The following is a 12286-nucleotide window of genomic DNA, read 5'->3' as shown; positions in this document are numbered from 1 at the left end:
AGTATATAAAATTATGAGTCATAGACTAGGTAGATGGTTGGAACCTTTTTCCCAGGATGGAAACATCTAAAGGGCATGGCTTTATGGTGAGGGGCAAATTTTAAAGGAGATATGCGGGGTAATATTGTTTTACATGGAGGATGGTGAGTGCCTGGAACCACTGCAGGGGTGGTGATGAAGCAGCTACAATAGTGGCATTTAAAATACTTCTGGATCAGAACATAGATAAGCAGTAAAGGGGGGGATATGAGTTAAGTTTTGTATTCTTTTGTATTCAATTTATTGTCATCGTCTCATATTAGAGACAACAAAATGAATTTCCCTTACAGTCAAGTATAAAAAAAAAATAAAAAAAAATAATAATAAATACATATTAAAAGATTTTTAAAAGCACAAACACAGAAGTCCACGAACAACATAACTAGAACACAACACAGTGGCACCAAAGTTGAGGAAGGTACCATAGTCCAGCCAGTCTCCCCTCCGATCTTCCCAGATGTTCACCCGTGGTCGGGGCCTCCCGAGTTAAGAGTTGGTCTTGGCATCATTGTGGGCCAAACGGCATACTGTGATTCAGCAAATGCTGGTTTATAATAAAGGTAGATACAAAATGCTGGAGTAACTCAGCAGGTCAGGCAGCATCTCTGAAGAACAAGAATAGGTAACAGTACATGTCGGGACCCTTCTGATGCTGTACTGTTCTACGTTCCAGCTTCATAGAGATTGCAAGGGAAGTGGAGTTTAGGGTCTGATTCTACAATTCTGCAGGCTGTATACATGTTCATTAGTTAAAGATCCGTTTCACGGTCATTGTAAAGGGCAAGAGACAATGGATGGCACTGTGGCACAGCGATATAGTTGCTGGCTTACAGAGAGAGCGACCCAGTCCTGTTTACGGGTATTGTCCATATGGAGTTTGTACATGTGTAGGAACGAACCGCAGATGCTGGTATTAAACGAAGATAAACACAAAAAGCTGAAGTAGCTCAGCGGGACAGGCAGCATCTCTGGAGAGAAGGAATAGGTGACGTTTGGGGTTGAGACCCTTCTGAAATTCGGAAGAAGGGTCTCGACCCGAAACCTCACTCTTTCCTTCTCTCCAGAGATGCTGCTTGCCCTGCTGAATTACTCCAGCTTTTTGTATCTTTCTGGCATTTGTGCATTCTCCCCGTGACCTGTGTGGGTTATCTTCGGGTGCTCTGGTTTCCTCCCACACTCCAACGATGTACAGGTTTTTAAGGTTAATTGGCTTGCTAAAAAGTAGGATAGCGTTAGTGTGCGGGGACTGCTGATCAGTGCGGACTCGGGGGGCCGAACACCCTGTTTCAGCGCTGTATCTCTAAACTAAACTAATGGTGTGACTTGTAAGCAAAAATGGTTAATTATACCTTCCCACTTGCAAGTGGCTTGTATTCCTTCATGGTGTCTGCAGAAGAAAAATGTATACATTAGGCCTGTTACCATGAACATCTCAGGCAACAGCGCATTCCTGGTTTCTAAGTCAACAGTGAAAACAGTGCTTCATCACCACTCCTACATGACTACGTTCCATTTATTGTGCGGACTAATTGCCTTCACTTCTAAAAAAATCAACTTGAATCTAGCCTGCAATTAATAATTCAAGATCCTACTGTTTCATTTTAGTGTGGTGAATGTGAATATAAGATGGCTATTTTCCCAAGTTGTGAATCATTGGTGATCTTTCATTTTACGTAGTGGTTGTGGTGAAATAATGGATGAATTAGCTAGATGACTATTCCAGTATCTTGGATGAATTACCCAGTGTTGCCAGTCCTAGTACCAATGCTGGGAACAGCTGATTTAATTTAAAAAAATAAAAAAATTCCAATGAAAGGCTACCTTTGGTGCGAGTTGCCTTGAAACTGCTGGTTTGTGGCATCCTTTGGGAATCTATGTTTTTAGTTTTTATGTTTTTAGAAATATAGCAGGAAAACGGATTCTTCAGCCCATCGAGTCCATGCCAACTATCGATCACCCATACACCAATGTTATGTTATGCCACTTTCTCATCCACTCTCTACACACTAGGGGCTATTTACGAAGGCCAATTCATCTACAAATCCCGCGTGTCTTCGATGTGGGAAGCAACCCACTTGGTTACAGGGAGAACGTGCAAACTCCGCACAGACACCACCCGTGGTCAGGATTGATCCCTAGTCTCTGGCGCTGTGAGGCAACAGCTCTACCCGCTGCTCTACCTTGTCACCCCTATCTTTTGTTTAAAGATAGGTTCAAACACTATTGAATGTATGGAGAGTTTTTGCCCTGTATATGTTTTTTATTCTGAATCAAGTTTTTTATTTTTTTTTTAATTTAAAGATGTTTAGTTCTGCAGGGAAGCAGAATGGACAAAAGAAATATCGGCGGCAGGAGGGCTGGTTTCTCTGCTATATGATTCGATGACCCTAGTAAGAAATTGTAATCAAGTCTATATTGATGATTCATAATTTGAGAAAAAGATAGTGATTTGGGTCTGAGGTTCTGTCTCCATTTCATAAATCACTGCAATCTTTAGTTGTGGTTTACTGTTTCATAAACCTTAAAATGTGTCGGAAGATTTAATTAGGGATTGAGGTCCACACTGCAGGATGGACGTTACATTGCATGGGGAAGGCCGAGGGACTAGTTTTCATTCTCGGGTGCAATGGATTTGCTTTGAAGGAGAGCAGAGGTACTTCCGTACCCGGCAACCTTCCATCCTCCATGGATGATCGACTATACATCTTGCAGCTGTTTGCATACATTGCTATTGTGTTCCCCACACTACTCTTAAGTTACAAAGTCGCACAGCATGGAAACGGCCCAACTTGTCCACACCGTCCAACATGCCCCATCCACACTAGTCCCACCTGCCTGCATTTGGCCCATATCCCTCCAAACCTGTCTTATCCATGTTCCTGTCCAAGATAGACACAAAATGCTGGAGTAACTCAGCGGGACGGGCAACATCTCTGGACAAAAATGCACCTGTCTAAATTTTTCTTAAACGTTGGGATGGTATCTGCCTCAACTACCTCCTCCGGCAGCTTGTTCTATACACCCACCACCCTTTGTGTAAAAAACCTACCCCTCAGGTTCCTTTTAAATCTTTCCCCCCGTCACCTTAAACCTGCGTCCTCTGGTTCTCAATTCCCCTTCTCTGGGCAAGGTTGTGCATTTACCCAATTTATTCCTCTCATGGCTACAGTAAGTGGGCTTTGAGGAGGCTTGTTATCTTGTGTTTCCCAAGGTTGTGAAAGGAACAGCAAGTGATCAAAAATCAGGCAGATGAAAAAGCTGCACATGCTGAAAATCCTCAACAAAAAAAAAAAATAACATTCTGGAAATACTCAGCAGGTCAGGCAGAATCCGTGAATGAGTAACAGTTAACGTTTCAAGTCCGAGACCCATTGTAAAATTTGTCTTGCTCAGAACCTTTGACGGCCTCAGTTGGGGAGTTCACTGTCATATGCACAAGCAGGGTGAGGTACAGATGTAGAGTCCTGTTTGCAGCTGCATCACAGGAACATAGACACAGACAGCACTCATAAACATAAATTATGCATGGACCGTGCATAAATTGTGCCTAAGTTTTACAAAAATGTGCGTAGAATAGACTTAAATTACACAAGGTCTACAAGACAATGAAAAGAAAAAGACTGTGCAAAAAAACAAGACATTAGAGGAAAATACAATTGGAAAATGTCCAGAGCAGGTTAAGCGGTGAATGTAGTCCATGATTTGGGCTGTGCAGGTCGGGTCAAGAAACTGATGGTTGCAGGAATAGTCAGACTTTGGAACCGGTGCTAGACACAAAAAACTGGAGTAACTCAGCGGGACAGGCAGCATCTCTGGAGAGAAGGAATGGGTGACGTTTCGGGTCGAGACCCTTCTTTGGAACCGGTGTTCTCTATTACTTTGTCGTGGTAATAATACAACAAAAATGTCACTTAATATAGCACCTTTATTTGTTTGTGCATTGACTGCTCACTGAGACTTTTCCCTGGTGGCATCAAAGCCATCCACCCAGTAGCTGATGCTGACCTAACCTGGATATCTACCCTTGATCTACAACTTTAGTCTGTGCACGCCATACACAAGAAGAAAAAGAAGCACCTTTATAATAGGAAAACATCCCAATCTTTATCAAACATAACTTGGTGCATAGAAGACCTAAGCACATGGAAACATAGAAAATAGGTGCAGGAGGAGGCCATTCGGCCCTTCGAGCCAGCACCGCCATTCATTGTGATCATGGCTGATCGTCCCCTATCAATAACCCGTGCCTGCCTTATCCCCATATCCCTTGACTCCACTAGCCCCTAGAGCTCTATCTAACTCTCTCTTAAATCCATCCAGTGACTTGGCCTCCACTGCCTTCTGTGGCAGTGAATTCCACAAATTCACAACTCTGGATGAAAAAGTTTTTTCTCACCTCAGTCTTAAATGGCTTCCCCTTTATTCTAAGTATAGTTTGGAGACTACAAGGACTCTGTAGAAGGACAACAGCTTAACAGGGTGGCATGATGGCACAGCGGTAGAGTTGCTGCCTTACAACACAAGAGACTGGGATTCGATCCTGACTATGGGTGTTGACTGTACGTTCTCCCCGTGACCTGTGTGGGTTTTCTCCGGTGGCTCCGGTTTCCTCCCACATTCCAAAGACGTACAGGTTTGTAGGCTAATTGGCTTGGTATCATTGCACATTGTCCATAGTGTGTGTAGGATCGTGTTCGGGGATCATTGGTCAGTACAGACGTGGTGGACCAAAGGGCCTGTTTCCGCGCTGTATCTCTAAACTAAACTATACTAAACTGGACAATGGATAAGTAAAGGGATTCAGGGGATGAATTCCAAAGATCAGGGTTCGACACAAAATGCTGGAATAACTCAGCGGGTCAGGCAGCATCTCTGGGGAGAAGGAATAGGTGATGTTTTTGGGTTGGAACCCTTCTTCAGAACCCTTCTCTCCAGAGATGCTGCCTGCGCCGCTGAGTTACTCCAGCATTTTGTGTCGATGGTATAAACCAGCACCTGCAGTTCCTTCCTACACCAAAGATCAGGGGGTTGGCAGTTGAGGGCAGGGGCATCAGTGGTGAAAAACCACCAAATGTGGAGATGAGCAAGAGGCCGCCGTTAAATGGCTTATCAGACTCAAGGGGATTCCAGTGAAGGGGAAGGATGTGAAGGCAAGGGTGAGTGCTGATACCAAGGCAACCGATGTGGAGAGTAAACCAAAGTCTTATGACCTGCAACGTCGTGGCTAAGTTACAAGAGCAGCAGCCAGGTTGGACGAGCACGACAGCAGGAGAAATGCTGCAATAATCAGCAATGTCCTTCAGAGGAAACCCTTGTGCTTACCTGGTCTGGTCTACATGTGTCTTCAGAACCCCAGCATTAAGAGTGATACATAATTTGTTATCAGGCAACTGAGAGAGTGGTAGCTGTGTGGAATCAGCTTCCAGTGGAAGTGGTGGAGGCAGGTTCGTTGGTATCATTTAAAAATAAATTGGATAGGCATATGGATGAGAAGGGAATGGAGGGTTATGGTATGAGTGCAGGCAGGTGGGACTAAGGGAAAAAAAGTTGTTCGGCACGGACTTGTAGGGCCGAGATGGCCAGTTTCCGTGCTGTAATTGTTATATGGTTGAACCATCCTATAGTTTCACCAACTAATGAGCGGTCCTGAGCTACCAACTAACTCATTGGAGACCCTTGGACTCTTTAATTGGACTTTACTGGACTGTATAGAGTGATGCAGTGTGGAAACAGGCTATTCGGCCCAACTTGCCCACACATGTCCCAGCTACACTAGTCCCACCTGCCTGCGCTTGGTCCATATCCCTCCAAACAAGTCCTATCCATGTACCTGTCTGACTGTTTTTTGAATGTTGAGATAGTCCCTGCCTCAACTACCTCCTCTGGCAGATTGTTCCATCCACCCGCCACCCTTTGTGTGAACTCCACTAAACGTTATTCCCTTTATCCTGTAGCTGTACACTGTGGACATCACCTGTAGTCTTTCCTCTGACCGAATAGCATGCAACAAAAAAGCTTTTCACACGGTACCTTGGTAAGGAGATTGAGAAGCTCGTGTCCTGGTGTCGAGACAACAACCTTGCTCCCAATGTCAGCAAGACAAAGGGGATAGTGATGGACTTCAGGAAGCGAAGCGGAACACATACCCCCGTTTGCATTGACGGTGTTGACGTAGAGATGGTTGAAAACTTTAAATTCCTAAAAGTCAATGACAACTTCTCCTGGACCACCCACATTGAAGCAATGACCAAATAAAGCACAGTAAGCCTCTACTTCCTGTACTGTACACTGACAATGACAATTAAAATTGAATCTGAAATTGAAGTTCGGCATGTCCCCAACAACTCTCACCAACCTCTGCAGATGCGCCATAGGCCGCAAGAAATTGGAGCGAATTGTGGACGCAGCCCAGACCATCACACAAACAAACCTCCCTTCTATTGACTCCATTTATACCTCAAGCTGCCATGGTTAAGGCCAGCAGCAAAATCAAGGACGAGTCGCATCCTGGACACTCCATCCGCCCCTCTCCCATCGGGCAAAAGGTATCTGTCCAACTGTAATCCATACCATTATTGTACCCACCTCTACCAGCCTCTGTGGCAGCTCATTCTAGATGCCCTCTTAGACCTATGTGTCTATGGTCAATTGCATTTAGCTTTGAGTGGGTCACCAAGGAAAGATGTGTGAATGAACCTTACCTTACCTAATGCATTTCGTTGTCTCTGTACTGTACACTGACAATGACAATTAAAATTGAATCTGAATCTGAACCTTTTCTCGGCGTTTTTGAAGGGTGGCCCCTAACTGACATTGATTTAGTGATCTACTTCTCAGACTTTTTTTATTGAAGAAGTCTACAACTCCCCCCTTCCCAACCCACTGTAAGTGTAGATGGAGCGGTATCGGGTTAGTATTGCCACGTGTACCAAGACACAGTGATATGCTTTGTTTTGCATGCTACCCAGTCCAATCATTGCAACACACGAGTACAAACAAACCACACACAAGTACAACAGGGGGTGCAATAGGGAAAACAAACAGATTTCAGCACATTGTGTGAAGGGCCTGCCCCACTAGGGCGTCATTTGCGCGTCACGCAGGCGGCACGCGAGGATTTTGAGCTCGTGTCCTGCTGGACCGATCTGCCGCCTTTGATACAGTGGACCATGGTATCTTAATATCTCGGTTACAGCACCTAGTGGGCATTTGTGGCAGTGCCCTGGGATGGTTCAGGTCTTATCTGGCAGACAGAACTATGTGTGTAAGCCTTGCTGGTTTTGAATCCTCCTCCGCTCCTCTGTCATATGGGGTTCCACAGGGGCTCAATTTTAGGGCCCCTGCTTTTCTCACTGTACTTACTTCCTCTGGGTTCCATTCTTAGAAAGCATGGCATCTCTTTCCATTGTTATGCTGATGATAGCCAACTATATATGCCGCTGAGGAAGGAAGATGCCTTTTCGGTCAAATTTCTTCTGTCTTGTCTTGAGGACATTAAGTCCTGGATGGCCCTAAACTTTCTAGGATTTAATGAAAAGAAGACAGAGGTGATATTGTTTGGTCCCAATGGCTGCCGTGAACCTCCCCCTGTTGACTTCGGTCCCCTGGCACGGTATGTCAAGCCAACAGTTTTGGACCTGGGTTTTAGGATGGACAGTGATTTTAAATTGGATCATCAAATAGGCGCGGTGGTAAAGTCCAGCTTCTTTCACCTAAGGCAGCTGGCAAAGGTGAAGCCCATTCTTGAGCGGCAGCATTTTGAAACAGTAATCCATGCCTTTATCACATCTAGGCTGGATTACTGTAACGCACTCTATTTTGGAGTTGCTCGATCTTCCCTGGCTCGTCTCCAGTTGGTTCAAAATGCTGCCGCTCACCTTTTAACTGGAACTCGAAAGAGGGAGCACATATCGCCAATTCTGGTCTCCCTCCACTGGCTCCCGGTGTACTTTCGAGTTCATTTTAAAATTCTTTTATTTGTTTTTAAATCTTTAAATGGGCTCGCCCCGCCTTACCTCTCTGAGCTGCTCCATCCATACGCTCCTGCACGGTGCCTCAGGTCAGCTGATCAGCTGCTCCTGGAGGTACCGAGGAATAAGCGGAAGCTCAGAGGGGATAGAGCCTTCTCTGTTGCTGCTCCGGCACTCTGGAACTCTCTGCCGTTGCACATCAGACAGGCCCCCTCACTGTCCATCTTCAAAACCAGTATTAAAACACATTTATATTCCTTGGCTTTTGATCCTGCTTGAGACTTTGCTCCTGTTTTGGTGCTTTTAATGTTTTTAATTTCTCTTTTAATGTTTTTATTGTCGTGTAATAATTTTTTGTCGATGATTAGTCATGTACAGCATTTTGTTGCAACAGTGGTTGTTTTTAAAGTGCTCTATAAATAAAGTTATTATTATTATTATTATTATTATCCCAAAATCCTGGGGCGCCGCGCGTCACTGCCTACGCCACCACGCCTCACACGCGCCAACCAATTTTTAGGATGTCGCGTAAATGACGCCCAAGTTGGACAGGCCCTTTACCGGATGGAAAGTGCAGATTAACACAACTTCAAGGGCCGTAATGAGGTGGTTGTGAGATTGGGCCTACGATAACAGCGGGGCAGAGAGGTCGTTCCTGAACCTGTTGGGACGTGCGTTCAAGCTTTTGTGTTTTCAGCGGAGGTACTTTACAGAAGAAGACTTTACTTTAGACTTTACAGATACATTGAAGAAACAGGCCCTTCGGTCCACGCCGTCCAGTGATCACCCTGTATACTAGCACCATCCTACGCACTGGGGCCGATTTACAATTTACAGAAGATAATTAACCCACCAACCTGCACGTCTTTGGAGTGTGGGAGGAATCCGGAGCACCCGGGGAAAACCCCACGCAGGTCACGGGGGGAACGTACAAACTCCGTACAGACAGCGCCCGTAGCCAGGATCGAACCCGGGTCTCCAGCACTGCGCCTCCCAAATAGTCAAGAGTGTTTTATTATAATCTGTACCAAAATGGAACAAATTTCTTACTTGCAGCAATGGGAATGACCGAGATGTCAGTGGTCCTTGTTTGTGTTGGCTGTTTGCCCGAGGCAGCATGAACTGTAGAGAGAGCAGTTGGGAGGGGGAGTTTGATCTGTGTGATGGACTGGGCTGGGTCCACAACTCTCTGCTATTTCTTGCGGACATAGGCAGAGCTGTTGCCAAACCAAACTGCGATTCATCTCGATAGAAAACTTTCATGGTGTATTTGTAGAATTTGCTGAGAGTCGGGGAAGGGGGGGGGGGGGGGGGGGGGAGAACACGAACCAGCAGTTATGGAGGGAGAGAAAGAGAATGCGTGTGAGAGAGAGATAGAAGCAGCTGTTGGAGAGAGGGGGAGCAAATTAGCTGTTTGGGGAGAGAGAGAGAATGTAAAACATCAGTTGGGGAGAGAGAGTGGGACAGAAGTTGGGGGGGGGAGAGAGAGAGAGTGAAACAGAGGGTGAGGGGGTGAGACAAGGGGGTGATGAAGCAGTTGGGGAGAGGGAGGGAGTGTGAAAGTCGGCTGTGGAGGAGGTTATGCCAATGGGTGCTGATGTGGATGGGTGCATGTGGCTATTGGACAGCCGGAGTACAGTCGATGCAAACGTTGTTTATCATGAAATATTTGTGTAATCTGCTGTCTTTACATTGCAGCTTGCTTTGCGAGGAAACAATGTTTGATTGAGATTGGGTGGAAAATTTGCCAATTGGGGAACCGTCATGACCTGACCAATGCTGATGATTATATTTGGCAGTAAGGGGGACACACATGATCAGACATCCCCTGATGTAACCACTCTGGGCGGGCAGCCCTGCTCTTGTGACCAAACTGGAAAAGACTGCGTTTGCATTTATTTATTACTTTCACATCCTCTAGGAGCTGCCTGATAGCAGCTGAGAAAAAGCTCCCTGAATCAGGAGGTGTGCGTTGTCACACTTCTATTCCTTTTTACCTGATGGGAGATGGGAGGGGAGAAGAGGGAGTAGCCAGGGTGAGACTGGTCCTTGATTATGCTGGTGGCCTTGCCGAGACAGCGTGAAGCATAGATGGAGTCAATGGAAGGGAGGTTTTCCCACTCGCATTGATTCCATGTCCCCCTATCCCTGCTCATTCAAGTAGCTGTTCAGTTGTCACCAACAGGGGCCGTGGAACATTTTTGAAAGTGGGGGGGCTGAGCGATCACTGATGACCGGCCTCGTGGGTGACCGGTGAGGGTGCAGAGCAACTGGGTGGGGGGAGGGCAGCACCATTATGATGTTTTGTTGTTGCTCGACCTCCAAAAACTTGGGGATAATACAGGCCATCCCCCTACTCAAAAAGTGGGGGGATATATTCCCGGGATTGACACCAGTGCCTTCCACGGTATAGAAACTTTGACACAAGATATTTAAAATGTCTTATAATTTCAAGTGCTATTTTTCTTTCTTTCTCTCTCTCTCTCTCTCTCCTCTCCTCCCCACCACTCCTCTCTCTCTCTCCTCTCTTCCTCCCCCCTTCCCCCCCCCTCTTCCTCCCCCCTCCCCCCCCTTCCTCCTTCCCCCCCCCCTCTCCTCCTCCCCCCCCTCCCCCCTCTCCTCCTCCCCCCCCTCCTCTCCCCCCCTCCTGTCCTCCCCCCCCCCTCTCCTCCCTCTCCTCCCCCCCCCACCCTCCCCCCCTTCCCTCCGCTCGGCGGCTAATCCCCCCCTCTCTCTCTCTGGGCTCACTCCACCAAAGATCCTACTCTCAAGATGGTCCACTCGACGACGTAGTACGGTCGGAAAGGATTCCGAGCAATTTAAGGCCCCATTTCTGTAACCCGCTTCCGTCTCCGCACCAAAGATCCCATAGGATACTAGTGCGGAGACGGAAGCCGGTTACGGAAACAGCCCCGTAAAAATAAAAGTTCTTTGGTAAATATCTTCTCGTCATTTTCAGAATTTTAATTTATTAACACAAACTGTTCCCCCGCAACGTTGATTACACTGCGAGTCGGGTCGAGTCGGGTTACTGAAATGGATGAAAAGAAGGCCCACGTTCTGTTCCTTTGCATCCTACACGTCACCCCATTGCATTTAGGAGTGATCTATCTTGTTTAAGAAGGATCTGCAGATGTTGGAAAATCGAAGGTACACAAAAATGCTGGAGAAACTCAGCGGGTGCAGCAGCATCTATGGAGCGAAGGAAATAGGCAACGTTTCGGGCCCGAAACGTTGCCTATTTCCTTCGCTCCATAGATGCTGCTGCGCCCGCTGAGTTTCTCCAGCATTTGAGTTTCTCCAGCATTTGCTTGCTATAGGATCTTTGATCTCGACTGTGAACCGTGCTGTGATTGGCCGGGGAGGGGAGGTTTTGAGGGGGGCAGTCGGTTTCCGCCACGGCTTGTCGTGGTTTTGCCGCGCTCATTATGCGCTTGTTCTGATAATTTCGAATTATGAAGCATGTCTCCCCAAAAAAGTGGAGTGGCTGCAGCCCCCGCAGCTGCCCCGGTGCAGCAGCCCATGACCGATGGCCAATCTCACCTCGGTCATTCCCTCTTCCCTCTCCCGTTAGGCAGAAGGCACAAAAGCTTAAAAGCAGGTACCACCAGATTCGGGTACAGCTGCTTCCTGCTATTTTCCAACTACTAAACGATTGTCCCTTAAACTAAGGGTGTATTCCTGATCTTCCACCCTACCTCATGATGCACATTGCACTATTTTTTTTCCTGCACTTTCTCTGTAACTATAGTTATGACGCTGCTATAATACTATATATTGCACTCGGGTACTTTACTCTGTTGGACCTGGCTTGAGTCTATTCATGTACATTATAATTTGATTGGATAGCAATCTTCTCTGGAACGTCAGAGGTTGAGGGGAGACTTGATTGAAGTATATACAATTATGAGAGACATCGAAAGGATAGAGAGTCAGAACCTTTCTCCCAGGGTGGAAATGTCCACCACTAGAGGGCAGAGCTACAAGGTGAGAGGGGGACAGTTTAATGGAGATGTGTGGGACAATTATTTTACACAGGGGAGGTGGGGGCTTGGAACACATTGCCAGAGGTGGTGATGGAAATGGATACAATAGAGGGTTTTAGATAGGCACATGGATATGCAGGGAATGGAGGGATATGGACCCCACTGGATCAGGGTGCAGAGGAAGTGGGCGATCAGATGGGAGAGTGGCGTTTAAGAGGACTTTAGAAAAGGAGATGACAGCCGGGGAAAAGGGTTATGGACTATGTGCTGCAGGTTGGATTAGTTTACATT

The sequence above is a fragment of the Leucoraja erinacea genome, chromosome 28, assembly GCF_028641065.1.
Source record: "Leucoraja erinacea ecotype New England chromosome 28, Leri_hhj_1, whole genome shotgun sequence".
Classification (NCBI taxonomy): Eukaryota; Metazoa; Chordata; class Chondrichthyes; order Rajiformes; family Rajidae; genus Leucoraja; species Leucoraja erinaceus.
This window is presented reverse-complemented; position numbering follows the sequence as displayed.